Source organism: Mauremys reevesii, linkage group 1 (genome assembly GCF_016161935.1).
Source record: "Mauremys reevesii isolate NIE-2019 linkage group 1, ASM1616193v1, whole genome shotgun sequence".
NCBI lineage: Eukaryota > Metazoa > Chordata > Testudines > Geoemydidae > Mauremys > Mauremys reevesii.
This window is the reverse complement of record NC_052623.1, coordinates 282,474,333-282,491,421: the sequence shown is the minus strand read 5'-3', so window position 1 is coordinate 282,491,421 and position 17,089 is coordinate 282,474,333. Positions and strand designations below refer to the sequence as shown.

General features: G+C 43.5%; 1 long non-coding RNA gene across 1 annotated transcript in view; it reads left to right on the top strand.

Moving 5' to 3' along the window:
* Positions 1-17,089, top strand: part of LOC120384544 — an 85,332-nt gene that overhangs the window by 59,058 nt on the left and 9,185 nt on the right. The window contains exon 5 of the long non-coding RNA XR_005588945.1: positions 13,692-13,756. This is a non-coding gene — a long non-coding RNA (uncharacterized LOC120384544). The remainder of the gene's footprint in view (positions 1-13,691; positions 13,757-17,089) is intronic.

The following is a 17,089-nucleotide window of genomic DNA, read 5'->3' as shown; positions in this document are numbered from 1 at the left end:
AGATACCAGGTGGTCTAATTTCCCCAGATGTCTCGGTAAACAATTACAGTCCCACAGGCATCCTCCCCATGGACCCAGCAGGATTCGGTATGTGGGAGCCCACACCCACCCTAACCGGTCCATATACTTGGAAGGAGCACTGTGAATGTCCACACTTCCATCCAGAAAGTGTCCAAGTATGTCTTCATGACCACAGATCAGATGGTACTCCTGACGTCTGTAAGGGCAGTGGGCCAAGTCTAGTCTAGATCCCACTGCAATGCCTTCCCAGCCTCAGTGATATTCAATACCAGCTCTGTCAATAACTTCTGGGTCATAGAACTAAGGGTGGAAATTACATGTAACTCAGCAACTCCAGCCTGTACTGAAGATAGCTGAGCTTCAAAAATAAGACTAGTGGCCTTTTCTAGTTGCCCCAATTTCTTATCATGTTCTTGGCCTGGAAGAATAGTCCAAATGGCTACTACACTATTGGCCAGATGAAATAACCCAGCCCACAGGGATCTGGTCAATTCCCTTGTTGTCCAGAGGAAATAACCCAGGCCTTTTTGTTGTGCTAATCTAATGGTAGACCCTTGTGAGCAATCTGGGTATGTAGAAAACTGGATAAGGGCAATGTCAGGTAAAATCCAATTAGGGAGGGCAATACATACTGAAGGATTTATCCAAAACACAGGGCACAGCCTGTAGAATAAACCCCAAAATCCAATTAATACCACAGTCCCAAGCATGGGTCCCACAAATTTCCTCCTGCCAGTGTACAATTCTTTGTTTCTTCACCAGGGTCAGTTCTCAATGTCCTTTTCAGTCAGGAATTCCTGGACTTTGGCAATGTCAGTGGAGTGAGTGTGTTTTCTTCTTTCCCAAAACAATCGAGGTTTAGCATCCTACAGGGGAGAGGTTTCCAGCACATATCACCCTGTAATAGCTGTGCTTTTTCTAGAAAAGTCTAAAGGCACAGTTGGTCTGTCAGTGGACAAGGGAGCTTTTTCCCTGCTGTCCAGAAGCACAGTAGAACTAGAAGAAAGAATAGGCTAATCATCAATAGGAAAATTCTTCTGATGTGGAGGGGTCTTTTTGCAGTGAGAATCCTGGGTCCAAGCAGTCAGTCTGTGGCACTTCACAGCGGTGTCGGTAGTCAGCAGGACTTGGAAAGGGCCTTTCCAGCATGGAGCCAAGGCAGTCTTTCGCTGATGGATCTTTATGTAGACCCAGGCTCCTGGTTCCAACGAGTGGCAAGGTTGCACAGGATCCTTTGGTAGTGCTTCCATCACCTGTGTATAAAAAGACTTAACACATTTCATTAGTGCCTGACAATATTTAAGCATTATGTTATCCAGCAAATGAATGTCCATCTGAGCTGGGGTTAGTGGGGATGCAGTTGGTAGTCACATTGGGCGTCCTGTCAAAATTTCATGAGGGCTGAGTCCAGTCGTTCGATTGGGAATGGCTCTCATACACCTCAGTGCCAAAAGAAGGGCATCCGGCCACCTTAAGTTCGTTTCAGCACAAATCTGGGCCAGTTTATTCTTTAAAATCCCGTTCTGGCGTTCCACTGTCCCAAATGTGGGTGGTGAGGGCAGTGAGTTGCACATAACTCCTTTACAATCTGTCCAGTAAAAATGAATCCCACGATCACTGTTGATACCCACAGGGATGGCAAAACGTGGCACAAAATCTTTAAGCAAAATGTCACAACAATCCTGACACCTGCTTTCCTGCAGGGAAAAGCTTTAACCCAATTGGTAAATACATCAACTAAAACAAATACATATCCATAACCACAACATGTAGACATCGAAATAAAATCAATCTGAATATTCACAAAGGGTCCCCAAGGAGGAGAGTGGGCTGGCCGCTGCACACCAATCTCGTGTAACTGTAGCAACCATTTCCCCCCCCCCCCTTCCCTTGGTAGGCAGCCAAGCGGTGTCCTTGACTGGGGCCAGCGCATGTTAGCCATTCTCTTTTTTCTCCCTTCTTTGCGTTTTTTTTCTTTTCTTTTTTTTTTCGTTAACATACAAAGAAAACTGTTACCCTTTACTCATACACCTTCTTTTATACCATGAACACATAAACATTACTGTTATACAGTACATTAGTCTTATTAATCAAGTATGCCACATATACCCTTTCACTAAAATAACCTTATTACAGAACTTTGGAAGAACAAGCCAGGACAAGCACACCCACTTTGAGAAGTTCACTTAATATAACTTCTAGTCCAATAGCTATCCACCATCCGCAGCCCTCTGGCTAAAAGTCTGAGGTAGCCAGAAGGATCCCTCGTACAATATGGGGAGTGGGTTAACTTTTCATGTCCTTGCTTCCAAAGACTGTCAGTATGATTTTAACAACAATTCTCAATTAAAAGATTTGGCCAATGTAGTTTCTTTCTCTTACTTAAGAAAATGTATTAGACTTTAGTATATCACATTTTTCTGATGTAACCAAACACTTTGTATTCTAAGTTGAACAAAACAAGTATCTGCATCTCAATCCAACATTTCCGCTTGATATCAAATCAGACCATCTCATGAAAATATTAAACACAACAATTTTTTTTTTGCCACGAGACAAAACACCACAAAACAGAACATAGAACACAAAACATAAATTGTACTGTGCCAATAAATCATGGTAAGTTGAATGCTGTTCAGCTGGCATCAGTCTTCTCTAATTATCTGAAAGGCAAAACGGAGGTCTGCCCCTTCTGGGCAGTCAATCAGTACTTAAAATACCGTATACAAATACTCTTGTTGATTCTAGGCAAAACAGAGGAATTACCCCATATTTTCTCGTATGTGCTTCTTAGACAGCTCTGGTTCAGCGGCCTCTACCTTATCAGTTAGTTAATTTGCATTAACACAGATGCTCTCCGGCTTGTTTTTTTTTTCTTTTGACTCCTGCTTTTAAACACTGAAAGAAAACATCACCACTTATAGTGCCTGTAGGGCCTAATAAAATGTCATTACATAGCACTGTATACATTCTTCAACTGATTTAACAAAATTGTTCATAGCCAAATGATTGCAATCTAATAAGTTCTTTGCCTGAATTCATTCACAAACATTTCATAGACACCAAAAACTGTTCTCTTAAAAATCACTTGCTTTTCCCTTCCAACAGCCACTTTTATCAACTTAAATCACCATTCCAAATATCCTCTTGAGTATTTGAAATCCTCATGCTTATATTCACTTACTCCTTCTTTCTACTACACCCTCAAAAGTTTCCAACCTGTTTTCCAAACACTCTGTCTGTTGCCCTCCCGCTTGGGCCCGATCCTTTTTTCCTCACTGAATCGTCCCGTCCATGGACACTAGCTTGTTCCACAACCAGTTCTTAGCTAGGAGGGTGGGCTACTCAACTAGCCCCCACCCTTCTGGTCTTGTCCCCAAAATATTTCTACTCACAAGACTACCTGAGTCCTTCCTAGTAAGGTTTGCCACCTGGGCAAAAATACATGGCCATTCACTTAACACATAATCCAAACCCCTTTGGGGGTCTACCCAGAGACCCACCCATTTGTCTGCTGACACTTAAACAGAAAAGAAAATTACACAGAGAGCAAAGAAAATTACAGTCTAAGCCAACTTTTTCTACTTCTATTACATTGTCCGCTACGGGGGGGCAGGACTGTAAAATTTCAGGACAACCCCAGAGCTTCATCGCACACATGGCTTCCACCCTGAGGAATTACGAACGAGAAGTTCAGTTCCGCTCACACACCTAACGCCCAAATGAACAGAGCAGAAAAACATCAGTAACCGGTTAAACAAAACAGAGCCAAAGCTAAATAGTGCACCAAAACCAAATAGTGTTTCCTTATTCTATGAGAGCTCACCTATAATCATGCTATTCTTAACACATAACACCAACAGTACCAAACAAAGCAAACATAAACTAACAAGGGTAAAACAGATAGATGGTGTAAATTCTGCAATGCCCCCCATTCTTAATTGCTCACCAAACTGTGACAAATTCCTGTTACTAATTTATCCCTCATGTCAGGTGATCAAACTGACAGAGCATATAATCAAATTTTAAAGCTTCATTAAAAATAATAAAACAACAATGGAGAGTGTTGGGAATGCTCCCACATCACTCGGGAAAAATATGAATGCCCCAAGCCTTAAGCCACTTTAATACTTACACATATCCAGACTGGCATGTCTGTGTATAATGTTCAGAGAAGGGAAATAGGTGGACGGGAGATTATCCTGTATACAGCTTGTCCAGCATTTCCAACATGCTTCCACTCTTGGGATGGCTGTTCTTTTACACCCTGGAATCTCCTGCGGCGTCTCTTTCAGAGATTCCAGTTCAGGTCAGCTGCCTGTCCGGCTTCAGGGTTGCAAAAACTGTTGGATCTCACTGAACCGTTAAGCTTTTCAAATGCAATCTCAGTTTTGTAACTTATACTGCTTTTTTTTATTTTTTTTATTTTCCACAACCAGCTGGGGCTGAAGCAGTTTTACTTAGCACTTAGCATAGTCCGCACTAATTCATGACCTTGAACACAAAACAACTTCTCCCTTATCTCAGGGCTAAGCCGAATTTCAAATTAACCCGTTCCTAGACAAATTGCTCACACTGTGACAGAGGTTTTTCTTTGTAATTAAAGCTCCACTGAGATATATGATCTTATCTAGATTGAAGGTACCTTCTAATGGGCATTGTTTAAATGAATTTTCACGCGTGTACAGATTCCAATCATTTAAATACCTGCAGGTTTTAGGACCATAACGTACGTACATGTAATATGCTGGGGCACCCTTAGGGGGTAAGGTGGAATATTTAGACTGTCCCTTACCCATTTTCCACTCACACAGGAGAGACTCACAAGGAAAGGGGAGGGAAGATGGGTTCACACACTCCTAGACCCAGGCAGCTTCCTCGCCGGACTATGCCAGGCTGAGTCAGCCCACCGTGGGTCGGATCTCCTAAAGATCCACTAGTTACCGGGCTAGCCCGGTAACAGCCACTCACACTGGTGTACACACACACACACCAAGGCCTCTTTTTCTTCCTTTTTCTTTTTAACCCTTTTTCAACCTTTTTATCTTTTTTTTTTTTTTTTTAAACCATGATGCATCTTTACCTGGTCCGGACCAATACCATGAGGCGGTATGACAACCCCTCTTGAGGCGGTAAAAACCCCTCAGCACCGGTGCATTCTAATGCATTTACCTATGCATTACCTTATGCATTACCTTATGCATTTACCTGTTGGCCAACTCAGCAGTTCCCAGTACTGCTATAAACTAACCTTATTGGGGCCTCTCCCCAATACCACTTTGCATCTGATCCTGCTGCACAGTCAATAAGTTCAGATGGCGTGAGCCCAACAGAGACAGACGTCCTCACGGACAGTCCTCCTCCGATACCCCAATAGAGATTTCAAAAGGTCTCATACCTCTCATGTGGCGCCATGGGGTTCGAAGGGGAATGATCCGTAGTAGTTGTCTGTGGGTCCGTGGGCGTTGCCATCCCGGACGAGCCCCCAAATTGTCGAAGAAAAACTCAGTTCTCGCTTTTTTTGTTTGGGTGCAGCAAAATTAAATACTTTATTATTTCTCCAGTAATTACCATGGAGGGAGAGAGTGCCATAGGACACAGGGTCCTGGACAGGTCTCTCAACTGGTAAACAATCACAGCAAGCCTTTATACCTTTTACAGACAATTTCTAACAATAATACAGACAGTAAAAGCAACAACTACATTTTGTTTATACACAGCAAAAAGGCTTATCTTATTTGTCTCAATCCTAAGAAAAGCAAGCCTGCATTTTGGTTAGTGATTGCAAGGTCATAATAACTTTGTACACAGTTCCTGTCCTGTCGCCTCGCACTATCTTTGCTCCTACAAGTCTTACGTCATTAAGGTTACAGTATGGCCTGACTCTTGCTAACTAACATTCATTAAGATCTCTTCAAATCCTTGTTAATTATTTACTGGCTTCCACAACACCATTACAGGCTACTCAAATTATAGCATTTTTCAATTGCACAAAATATTAGGCCTGAATATGTTCTCATTTGCCCCGGGGTAAATCCACAGTAATTTCATTGAAATCACTGCCATTACACTGGTGTAGGAGCAGAATCACTTCTTTTAATTAATATTTTTACTGAGCTCAGTATACAGTGAGAAGTACAATAAAACAAGGCAAGCAACAGCAGAGAGGCTCATGTGTAAAATAACACTGTACTTGTTCTAAGGGAAAAAACACACCCTGGCATGAAGAAGCATAGGCAAAGAGAGACAACAACAATGTGCATGACCTAAATCTGCTTGTGTGTGTCAGACCTCCCCTTTCCCCCTAATACTAAGAAATCATATAAAACCAGAGGGGGGTAATATAGAATCATAGAATATCAGGGTTGGAACGGACCTCAGGAGGTCATCTAGTCCAACTCCCTGCTCAAAGCAGGATCAATCTCCAAATAAATCATTCCAGGCAGGACTTTGTTAAGACTGACCTTAAAAACTTCTAAGGAAGGAGATTCTACCACCTCCCTAGGTAACCCATTCCAGTGCTTCACCACCCTCCCAGTGAAAAAGTTTTTCCTAATATCCAACCTAAACATCCCCCACTGCAACTTGAGACCATTACTCCTTGTTCTGTCATCTGGTACCACTGAGAACAGTCTAGCTCCATCCTCTTTGGAACCCCCTTTCAGGTAGTTGAAAGCAGCTATCAAATCCTCCCTCATTCTTCTCTTCTGCAGACTAAACAATCCCAGTTCCCTCAGCCTTTCCTCATAAGTCATGTGCTCCAGCCCCCTAATCATTTGTGTTGTCCTCCACTGGACTTTTTCCAATTTTTCCACATCCTTCTTGTAGTGTGGGGCCCAAAACTGGACACAGTACTCCAGATGAGGCCTCACCAATGTCGAATAGAGGGGAATGATCATGTCCCTCGATCTGCTGGCAATGCCCCTACTTATACAGCCCCAAATGCTGTTAGCCTTCTTGGCAACAAGGGTACACTATCGACTCATATCCAGTTTCTCATCCACTGTAACCCCTAGGTCCTTTTCTGCAGAACTGCTGCCTTGCCATTTGGTCCCTAGTCTGTAGCGGTGCATGGGATTCTTCCGTCCTAAGTGCAGGACTCTGCACTTGTCCTTGTTGAACCTCATCAGATTTCTTTTGGCCCAATCCTTTAATATGTCTAGGTCCCTCTGTTTTCTATCCCTACCCTCCAGTGTATCTACCCCTCCTCTCAGTTTAGTGTCATCTGCAAACTTGCTGAGCGTGCAGTCCACACCATCCTACTGATCATTAATGAAGATATTGAACAAAACCGGCCCCAGGACCGAACCTTGGGGCACTCCGCTTGATACCAGCTGCCAGCTAGACATGGAGCCATTGATCACTACCCGTTGATCCCGACGATCTAGCCAGCTTTCTATCCACCTTATAGTCTATTCATCCAGCCCATACTTCTTTAACTTGCTGGCAAAAATGCTGTGGGAGACGGTATCAAAAGCTTTGCTAAAGTCAAAAAATAACACATCCACTGCTTTCCCCTCATCCACAGAGCCAGTTATCTCATCTATTTTCATGTATTTGCAATATCTTCATGTATGTGCAGAATATTGCTTCACATTTATTTTTAAAGGAAAGTCACTCCATTAATCTGTTCTAACAAATATATCTGGTAATATATTAGAGGTATTTGACCATCACAAGCTTCCTGGTAACAATATCACAAAGTAAAAAATGGCATTCATTCCAAAGGCTCCTAGCGTGCTTTACCGGGTCTGTTTCATATGTCTGTAATGTGGAGCACTATCCAGGATAAATGATTTTCAGGGAACCCTAATCTCTAAATCTGAACCAGGATTTTCTCACTGAGCAGACCAAGCTTAATGCACAAAATCACCTCCTCTTGCATTCTTTTCTGCAAGGATGCAACCAGCAGATGGTGGCATTTTCACAGCATGAAGTACTATTAAGACATTTGGAATTGGCACATAATTAATCACATGCTTGGTAATATGTGGTGCAATTTCCACACTAAAAGATAGTGGTGCTTAAAAGGGAACTGTGAATGTAAAACAACTGTCCACCTGCACTTTCAACAATAGTTAGCAATTTAGTGACAGCAGTGATCTTTAAGTGAGCAGTATTTTTCAGCTGCTGGAACTGGGAATAAACAGAAATGTCTCAGGGAATTGGTAATGGGATACAGAGGAGAGTATTCTGTCTCTGGGTCACCAGTTCACATCTGGCTCAAGTTCCTAATAACACTGGCTCAGATCATCTCCTCCACTAACCTGCGTGGAAGGCATCCAACTCAGGAAGCACTTCCCCTTGGGATGCGCACACAAAGACCTAGAGTGCAGAAGTGGGAGTGGGGAGAGGAGTGCTGCATCCACAGTATCATTTCCTCTCCCTGGAACCCCATGGAGCCCATCCATGGATGCATCACAAGACTAGGCTCTGCAAGATTTTATAGAACAGGGGAGTCAGGACTAGCTGTTCTTTTTGGCATTAACATAAGAAAGGCCATACTAGGTCAGACCAATTGTCCATCTAGCCCAGTATCCTGTCTTCTGACAGTGGTGAGTGCCAGATGCTTCAGAGGGAGTGAACTGAACAGGGCACTTTATAGAGTAAGCCAGCCCCTGTCATCCAGTCCCAGCTTCTGGCAGCCAGAGGTTTAGGGACACCTGGAACATGGGGTTGTGTCCCTGACCATCTTGGTTAATAGTCATTATCTAATTTTGTTTTGAACCCAGTTATACTTTTGGCCTTTGCCACATCCCCTGTCAACCAGTTCCATGGGTTGGCTGTACATTCTGTGAAGAAGTACTTCCTTCTGTTTGTTTTCAACCTGTTGCCTAATTTCATTAGGTAAGCCCTGGTTCTTGTGTTATGTGAAGGGATAAATAACACTTGCTTATTGACTTTCTCCAGATCATTCATGATTTTATAGGCCTCTATCATATCGCCCCCAGTTGTGTCTTTTCTAAGATGAACAGTCTCTGTTTTTTTAATCCCTCCTCATATGAAAGCTTTTCCATACCCCTAATAATTTTTGTTGCCCTTCTCTGTACTTTTTCCAGTTCTAATATATCATTGTGGAGATGGGGTGACCAGAACTGCAAGCAGCATTCAAGATGTGAATGTACCATGGATATATATAGTGGCATTATATCTACTGTCCTATCTATCCCTTTCCTAACAATTTCTAACATTCTGTTAGCTTTTTTTGACTGCTGCTGCACATTGAACAGATGTTTTCAGAGAACTTTCCACACTGACTCCAAGTTCTGTTTCTTGAGTGTTAACAGCTAATTTAGACCCCATCATTTTGTATGTATAGTTGGAATTATATTTTCCACTAAGCATTATGTTGCACTTTGTTGGTTTCTGGCCCCATAGATATCTGCGCAGATATCCCATTAGCAGTTAACTCCTTAAGCCACTAAGGGCCAGTTTAACTGATGCTGAGTCCCTGCCACAGTTTCTACTGCACAGCTGCATGGACTCAGCCAGTGAAGAAGAGACAGGAGAGATGGAGTAACAATGTGGAGAGGCACATCCATGGAAATGCTCTTTGCAGGGGTGACACAAGTTCCTTCCTCTCTGATCTCCAAGAAACTCTATCCTCTTGTCTGCTCATGCCCACAAATCTCCTCCCCTCTCCTCAGGAAACTTTGTTGTGAATCCCACAAGGCTCACTGTTTGTTTTTCTTCCTATCTCCCACAGCGGGATGAGATGATCCAGTTTCAAGTCCGTACTAGCAGATAGTTTGGCAGTGGTCCATGTGAAAGGAATTTCAGGTCTCAGACTAGTTCCAGGTGGGCACATCTCTCACACACACTAAATTGACATGCATCCTTACAATCCTAGCACTGAATAGGTAATACAGATGAGCTGCTTTCTCACTGTCTAGCAATAGTCCCTCCAGAAAAGGGATCTGGTTGTGGTACATCAATAGGTTGCTGCCAGGAAGTTCAGACTCTCTCTGCCTGTGTTGTGCCTGCTCAGTTATGAAATGAGTAATTTCAGTATCCATGCCAAATATGTGGGGGCAGGGGAGCCAGCACAGCAGGAGGACAGAGCCCTCTCCTCCCATGCAAGTAATGTGGGGTGTGTGGGGGGGAGAGCACGGGGGCCCCGGGCTGGGGGCGGGGAGGAGACATGTGGGGAGGTCAGATGTCCTCCCCTTTAGATTGTGCCCCTCCAGATTTGGCTGAATGATGATGTAAAGGATGAACTGCTGCGGGTTGAGCTGCCATCCCATCATGATAACCTCATCCATCTATGTATCAGAATTGGCGATTGCCTTAACAAGTGACACCATGATCGTGGCCCAGCCCCTCAAGCTCTGAAAATGCCCTGGCCTCCCACCCCTCAACCGCACACCCTGCTCTAGGACCTGCAATCCACACATGTTGACCAGGCCTGCCCACGCCTTTCTGATATGCCCTGCAAAGTTCCAACCAGCCTTGAGGTTGGGAAACATCAAGCCCCAGCCCCAATAAGGGGGTCAAGGCTGGGCCAATCCCTTTCCTCCTCCAAAGACTCTTGACCTCCACACACCTCTGTCAGGATGGTAGCAACCACAAATCCACCCTTGATGCATCTCCGATTGCCATGGCAGCTCCTACTCCCAACATGCCCAGTGATCCACCTGGAGGTGCTGGCTGTCTTGGGGGGCTTCAGGAAACTTTATGGACTAGGATGTGGCTAAGACCCATGGGATCCCTTCCATGAGTAAGAATTCCCCAGATCTGGTGGAAACCATTGATGGGTTGCTCCTGGCCTTGGGGCCGATCACCCACGCACTCCTTTAGGGGTCGTGACCCTCCAGAGGCACCTGTTAGAAGAGGCTAAGACAGTGTACAAGCACCACACTGACTGACACCATCAGTTGACCCCCAACCTACAGGTAGGGATAAAGTTTGCCTGCCCACCTGACGCTGTGCTCCACCTGTCTATCTGCAAAGCTGGACCACAAGTACTTGGGGCCATTTGTGATCATGGAACAACTTAACCCAGTAGCATTCACTTGCAGCTGCCAGAATCCCATAAGATCCGCACCGTGTTCCTCGTCTCCCTCCTGAACCCTTTCATCAAGAATCTGTTCCCACACCACACTACTCCCCCCTCCACTGGTAAGCATGCAGGGCCAAGAGGAATATGTGGTCCAGCAGATTCTGGACTCCCGCCGAGTCCAGGGAAGACTCCAGTATCTGATTGACTGGGAGGGATACAGCCCAGAGGACTCCCTCCCTAACTTGGCTGCTAGGCAACCAGTGAGCCCAGCTGCCCTGCCTTGGAACTGATAGAGTGACCACAGCTCCTGATTGGCTGCTGGTTTAGCAGCCCTGCTTATAAGCCTGGCCACCACAGCAGATCAGTGGCTGCTCAATGTGTACCATGCCCACAGCTGCACTTGCCCTTTTTACAGTCTCTGCTCCAGCTTTGTTTTAGCCCTGCTTCCACTCCCTGCTCCCATTCTGCTCCAGTCCCTGCTGCAACTTCAGATTTTCTGGCTTCAATCCCTAGCTCTGCCTTTGGTTTATAACTCCAGTTGACCCTTGAGTTCTGGGACTCAGCTTCTGTTGATCCCTGGCTCCACCTCTGGCTTTTAACTCCAATTTATCATCTGGTTCTGGCATTTGGCTTCTGTCCCTCTGTTACTGATCCTTGGCTTGTTTTCTGGACTCTGCCCCCCTGGACGTAGCTCTAACTAGTAGGCAAAACTGTTGCTTTTACCACTCGACCTGACTGCCCACAGCCCAATCTGCTACAAAGGCATACAAAATTTTCCCTTAAAAGTGTGTGTGTGTGTGTGTGTGTGTGTGTGTGTGTGTGTGTGTGTGTGTGAGAGAGAGAGAGAGAGAGAGAGAGAGAGAGAGAGAGAGAGAGAGAATAGCCTGCTTGTAGGCCAGGAGAAACAAAAGAATTTCAGATACAATAAAGGGAGTTTCATCAAATTAGAAATAGTAAATTAGGGCTGACTTGCACTATTTAGGAAAATCTTCCTCTGGCTTTATGCATTTATTTATTGACTCTTGTCAAATCTCTGCAGAATTTATTTGCAGAATTAAGCATTCACCCTGGCCACCTCTAATCCTCCACATTTGTTCCATGCAGGACATTATACATTTGATCTTTCTTTTCCACATCTCCAATGAACTTCCTGTGGCTGCAATGAGGGCATGTGCACCATAAGGACTGCCCAGCTGTTAGCAAATTGTTTTCTCTGGATAAAAAGTCTTCTATTTGAGATCACCAGGAAGGATACATATTTTAGAATGTCATGCGCTTTAATGAGATCAGTATTGCATGTTCACATATAACAGCAGTACACTCAGGCAAATACAAAAAGATCACTTCAGGCAGACCACATTCCAATTTGACAATTCCAGAATAAGATAAAGTATGCTGCCTGGCATCTCTCAAAAAATATTATTAGAATACCCTAATGTCAAAAACACTACGAGTAAAATCCTGGGTCTATAAACAGCAACTGACTTCACTGGGGCCAGGATTTCACCCTCCAACTTGCATAGTATCACTGTAGTGTTTTAGGCCATTACTGTAGAGTACTAAAGCGGTTGCATCAACGCTAATACTGCATTTTAGATAATCTCTGAACCATCATTTAGCCTCTGGCTGGACCAGCTGCCCGTATTCTCACAAAAACATAATATCCTTTCAGTGCACCAAGTGACAATAGCAAAAAATCCTGTGGCACCTTATAGACTAACAGACGTTTTGCAGCATGAGCTTTCGTGGGTGAATACCCACTTCTTCGGATGTATTCACCCACGAAAGCTCATGCTGCAAAATGTCTGTTAGTCTATAAGGTGCCACGGGATTCTTTGCTGCTTTTACAGAACCAGACTAACACAGCTACCCCTCTGATACAAGTGACAATGTACTTTTTAGCCTTACATTAAATGTTGAAAGTCACCTTTCTTAGACTTTGCCACATGACCCCGCATACCAAAGCACGTGGTGCGGGGGCAGGAGGGGAGATTTTACATTGTTTATCACGTCATTGAAATCATGGCAATAAGTGGCAATGCTGGGGCAGGCATAGACTTTTTCAAATACGTCTTCTCAGATGTTCGCCACCTCCCACCGACACACTTTCCACAGTACAATAATTTGTAGAGAGTGGGTAGCCAGAGGGTAGTGGGGGTGGTGTGGTGTCAGGATAATGAGACCAGCTTGTGCTATTTCATGATTATAATAACTGTTCTCAGGACTGGAAAGAAAAAACTTGCCTAAAACAAATGGCATGAAGCATGAATTCAGGTTAAAAAACAAAACAAAACTTCTCAAATAGTTGAACATTCATTCTGTTTACAGATACTATTTTAAGTATTCTTCTCTTTGAAACCAAATGAAGGAACTACATCAACTTGTAAATTTCATACTGCAGACAGACCGACAGACTGACCGACCTTTTTTTGCTTTATGACAAACTAGTGGGGTCAAATCCTAGCACCATTCAAGTGAATGTGAGTTTTGTCATTGTCTTTAGTTGGGTCAGGATTTCACCTCTGATCTTTAAAACTATAAAAGTTTGGTATGGATGTTCAGCTAAACCTCTCAAGTCTTCACAACAGAATTAGGAATGAGATGTTCAGAAATTCCTGTTGGCTGAATGCAAATTACAATAAAAACAACCTCTCTTGTGGTATTTTGACAGTTCCACTTGTGGGCCAGTCTGGAACAGGGAAGCAATCAGGCATGAAGATGGAAAGACCTGGGGAAGTAAGTTATCCAAACTTATTCAGATCTCACAAATGACTTGATTTCAAATTGTTCAAGTTCTAGGTGAAAGTTCAGGTTGGCCCTTAGTTTATAACAATCAGCTGATTCATCTCTCAAGGGCTTTTAACTGTTAAGAACATAAGAACGGCCATACTGGGTCAGACCAAAGGTCCCTCTAGCCCAGTATCATGTCTTCTGACAGTGGCCAATGCCAGGTGCTTCAGAGGAGATGAAGAGAACGGGTAATCATCAAGTGATCATCCCGTTGCCCATTTCCAGCTTCTGTTTAGGCACACACACACTCATTCACTCACTCAAAGTGTAGATCTTGGGTTGATTAAGATTCACATTATCATGACACAGTGGGCAAGATCCTCAACTGTTGTAAATCAGTATAGTTCCTTTGAAGTAAATGGAGTAATTTACAGTAACTGAGGATCTGGCCTGTTTTGCTTCCTCAGGTCTGTGTGAAAGCAGAGATATAAATGCATTACACTTTGTTCCAAGCAAGTAGAACTGTTACATACTGTAGACATTCTCTATTGGTAGACTGTTTTTAATTGCATGCTTTGAATTTCATGCTTGTGCAGGGACAATCATGTCTCTCAGTTTCTACCTATGTGCCTTGTCCTGTTACCTGCCCTTAAAATAGCACATTAAAGGCAGTAAAATCTATTTTGCCTGAATGAACTCAAGGTATAATTTTAAAAAATGTAAACTTGCATTAGCTGTGCAGTGAGTCATCCCATCAATTGTACCCTGAATAAATGTGAGCTGCATCTGTTGAAATGGAATCTGTGGGCTTGCTTTTAATGGGCCGCATGTCTCCCAGGACAGCCTGGTGGGAGGAAGCAATCCAGCTGTTTGGGCTGCAAATCTTTTGTCCTCAAAAGTGCAATTGTGCAAGCAACTGAAACAAAGTTTCTGTTCTCACAGAAACAGGCAGACACCCTAGTTGAAATGGATGTAAAACAGACTGTTCCTGGTTGTTAGCATAAAAGTTTCCAGAGGATAGGATCAGATACTAAGAGTACTACTGAAATCATTCCTGATATGGATTAATATATTAGCCCTCCTGCTACTGGCATTATTATTTTATTGCAATAGTGTCCAAAGTTTATCAGGATTTGTCTTCAGTGTATGAAGCACTGCAGTAACACGTATGAAGACAGCATAGGTGCTGGAACTCTGGGTGCAGGGGGTGCTGCAGCACCCCCTGACTTGAAGTGGTTTCTATTATATACAGGGTTTACAGTTTGGTTCAATGGCTCTCAGCACCCCCATTATACAAGTTGTTCCCGCACCTCTGGATGACAGTCCCTGTCTCCTAGTGTTCACAATCTAAAGATAACAAACAGAGTAAGGGGGAAAGGGTACAACACACAAGCAAAGGGCCGATTCTCACAGCTGCTCACTTAGAGTAGAACCTATATTTTGGATAGTCCCATTGATTCTAGAGTATTTGAGCAGTAAGATACTACTTAGTATAAGCAAGGATATCAGAATCTAGCCTAAAATGATCATTGTAATAAAAGGTAGGACAGTAGAACACAAGTCTTTATTGACTGGCCCGTTACCTTGATGCGTGGCAGGTAACAAAAGATTAATATCTGTGCCACATGGCTCCTTTGACTCCACTGGCTACAATTATATCATCCCCTTTACCTGAGAATCAAATGCAAACTCACAACATGCACAAGCAGTGATGTCTACGATGGAAGTTAGGATACAACCTTAAAATGAAAGGAGAATTCTGGCTGGTTAGCTGTTAATAATAAGTACTGTCTCTGAACCCTGATGGCTCTGATCCCAGAGGTACTGTTACTTCTCAACGCAGTTTATTCTGCACTGGCTTGCTAAGCTCCTCATGTTTTTGATTGTTGGCGTCAGGGAAGGCATGGGTTACTCTTGTCAGCAGCTAAGCACGGTCAGTAATACTGTGACATACTAGGGTGCAATCCAGACCAGTGAGGGGCTGTCACCCCTGCCCTGCAGCTTTGAGTGCCTTACAATACCTTGCTGGTAGTAGCTCCCACCTGGGCTGTTCACAAACAGGCTTTCAGTCTGCAAGTCACACCCTGAATGTCTGTGTGCAACTGCAGCCTTCCAGACACACACGGGTTACATTCTAGCTCTCATCAGACTTCGTCATACTGCAGGGTGACCCCAACACACTCACGGTCCTGGATTTTCCCCCAGAAATGTATGTCTTGTGCTGCCCAGCCCTCTCCTGGACAGTTGTTGTATCAAGCAGGCAAGGTACTAACAAGCTTCAACAGGACTTTATTTTTACAGTGGAAACCTCTTTACCAAGCTGCTGCTGCACACTCTGTAACTCTCATTCAGCCTCCTTAACTCCTCCCCTCTCCTTCCTGTTTCCTGTCCTTTCAGACTCCCAACAGCCAGTGCTCCCAGTTCTAATAATTACAAGCAACATCTAAACACCACAGTCCCTCCTCTCTTAAACTCTCCCAATTAAAATAAACATTGTTGTTCTAACCACAGAAACAAATAGGAAACAAGACACTATACCGGGGTTGGCAACCTTTCAGAAGTGGTGTGCCGAGTCTTCATTTATTCACTCTAATTTAAGGTTTCGTGTGCCAGTAATACATTTTAACATTTTTAGAAGGTCTCTTTCTATGTCTATAATATAAAACTAAACTATTGTTGTATGTAAAGTAAATAAGGTTTCCAAATATTTAAGAAGCTTCATTTAAAATTAAATTAAAATGCAGAGCCTGCCGGACCGGTGGCCAGGACCCGGGTAGTGTGAGTGCCACTGAAAATCATCTCACGTGCCACCTTCGGCACGCGTGCCATAGGTTGCCTACCCCTGAACTATACTATTAGCAGAAATATTACACTGGAAACACTGTAGATACTACATAACATAGTCTTTAGTCCAGACAGGTGGTCATCTGGGTCTGACAGACTCTCTCAAGCCCCGGTTCCAGTGCAATGTCTTGTTGTGTTGGTTCTATGGTGAAGTCATCCAATGCAGACTGGGTGTTGGCATAATCTCCTCTTGGTGCATAGGCAGGTGCACAGTCAAAATATATTAAGTCTATTATTCCTTTAAGGGAACAATATATACCAGCTTGCCACCTTAAATGGAGTTGCCCAGACATTTTAAACACACTGACTTAGATAAAACAATAAAACAAGTTTATTAATTTACAAAGAGATAGATATTAAGTGAGCACAAGCAATGAGGCATAAAAGTCAGAAATGACCACAAGAAAATACAGATAAAGACTCTTTATAGTGCCTAGTTTAACAAATTATATTAGATTCAAAGCAAAGATTCTCATCACATTCTTCCCACAGCAC